Source organism: Entelurus aequoreus, linkage group LG27 (assembly GCF_033978785.1).
Source record: "Entelurus aequoreus isolate RoL-2023_Sb linkage group LG27, RoL_Eaeq_v1.1, whole genome shotgun sequence".
Taxonomy (NCBI): Eukaryota; Metazoa; Chordata; class Actinopteri; order Syngnathiformes; family Syngnathidae; genus Entelurus; species Entelurus aequoreus.
The window spans coordinates 12,411,189-12,413,688 of NC_084757.1; positions in this window are offsets into that span (position 1 = coordinate 12,411,189).

Consider the following 2,500-nt stretch of genomic DNA (forward strand, 5'->3'; position numbering starts at 1 on the left):
TCCATTGTGGTCCGCCGTAGTTAGCATTGTAGCTAACTTAGCATTGTAGCTAACTTCAAGCTATGCTCGCGTTCTTGCCCCACTCTTAATGTTACGTTGTTGTATGTGATATATGGCGTCTATTATGATGGACAAGAGCAGAATTACAGTTTATATGTAAAAAAAAAAAAGAAGAAAAAAAAGTGGATAAAGAGCACATTAGCGCAAAAAGAACTAGCTCATTAGCATGATTGATTGATTGATTGAGACTTTTATTAGTAGATTGTACAGTACATATCCGTACAATTGACCACTAAATGGTAACACCCAAATAAGTTTTACAACTTGTTTAAGTCCACGTTAATCAATTCATGGTAATGAACGCTGCAAAAAGTCAGTGTTCAAAAACAAGAAAAAAAAATTAAAAAATTAGGGGTATTTTATTTGAACTTAGCAAAATTATCAGCCAATAGAACAACAAAATTTGGCTTGGGGCGGCGTGGCGGCGTGGCGAAGTTGTAGAGTGGCCGGGCCAGCAATAGGAGGTTGCTGGTTACTGGGGTTCAATCCCCACCTTCTACCATCCTACTCATGTCCGTTGTGTCCTTGGGCAAGACACTTCATCCTTGCTCCTGATGGCTGCTGGTTAGCGCCTTGCATGGCAGCTCCCGCCATCAGTGTGTGAATGTGTGTGTGAATGGGTGAATGTGGAAATACTGTCAAAGCGCTTTGAGTACCTTGAAGGTAGAAAAGCGCTATACAAGTATAACCCATTTATCATTATTTGTCAAGACTTTCCGAAACAAGTAAAATTAGCTAACCTCAATGAACCCAAAAATACCTTAAAATAAGTTTATTCTCACTAATAACAAGTGCACTTTTCTTGGTAGAAAAAAAAGAGACCTTTTTGCTCAATATGTTGAAAGATATTCTTAAATTAAGTAAACGCTATTGCCATTATCTTGACATAATGATATGCGCTCGGCATCATGATTTTTTTTTTTCATGCTTGAAGTAAGAAATTATTACTTTAAAAAAGTAGTTTTATACTTGTGAGTGTTGATGACACAGCTTTGCATCAGTTGATATTCTAGTTTCAAGCATGTTTTACTCAATATAGGTCATCAAATCTCAGCTACAAACTGTAATATTTTACTGAGATAATTTAGGACCAAAACCCTTAAAACAAGTAAAACACTAGCATAAAATTCTGCTTAGTGAGAAGAATTATCTTATCAGACAGAGAATAAGCAAATATCACACCCTTATTTGAGATATTAATCTTACTTAGATTTCAGTTTTTGCAGTGCAAATACGCATACTTGCCAACCCTCCCGTTTTTAGCGGGAGAATCCCGGTATTCAGCGCCTCTCCCGACAACCTCCGGCAGAGATTTTCTCCCGACAAACTCCCGGTATTCAGCCGGAGCTGGAGGCCACGCCCCCTCCAGCTCAATGCGGACCTGAGTGGGGACAGCCGTTCTCACGTCCGCTTTCCCACAATATAAACAGCTTGCCTGCCCAATGACGTCATAACATCTACGGCTTTTAGAGAGTAGAGTGCACAACAAGGAGAGAGAGTTCTTGGTTTCTTATGTGGGTTTATTGTTAGGCAGTTTCATTAACGTCCTCCCAGCGCTGGGTAACAACACACAACAACAGCAGTCACGTTTAGTCTACCGTAAAGCAGTTCGTCTGCAGTAAACAGCAATGTTGTGACACTCTTAAACAGGACAATACTGCCATCTACACTGAAATTCAAGTATTTTATTTATATGTATAATAAAATAAAATAAAAAAATTTAAAAAAAAAAAATATATATATATATATAGCTAGAATTCACTGAAAGTCAAGTATTTCATACATATATATATAATATATATATATATATTAGGGCTGTCAAAATTATCGCGTTAACGGCGTTAATTAATTTTTGGAATTAATTACGTTAAATTTTTTAACGTAATTAACGCATGCGCAGAATCCCTCCACCCATACTTCCCATAATTCCTCCCGACACTGAACGGAGCAGCAACATGGAGCAAGACGAACAGGTTGGCCCTCTGGAGGGATTTAAGTTAAGAAGAACAAAGATGGAACAATAAATAAACAGACAGTCATTTGTACGCACTGCAACAGAGAGTTTCAGTTTCACCGAACCTGTTCAAGCCTTAAATACCATCTCAACGCTAAACATGCATTTGTGGGGGCTTCCAGTGCTACACCTGGCTTGCGTCAGACAACCCTGAGTGAACGCAGACCAGTAAGCAAGTCCAACTCGGATAAATTAACTAACACAATTGCCAAATGGGTCGCAAAGGACTGTAGACCGATTTGCATTGTTGAAGATAAGGGCTTCGCTGATGTTTTGAAAGTGGCGTCCCTCGATACATCCTACAAGCCACCATGCAGAGGCACAATAATGAAAAGTATCCACGCACTCTATGAAACAGAAAAGGGGAAAAAAGAGGCGGCTTTAGCTCAAGCGGAATATGTCGCCCTGACAGGAGACCACTGGACG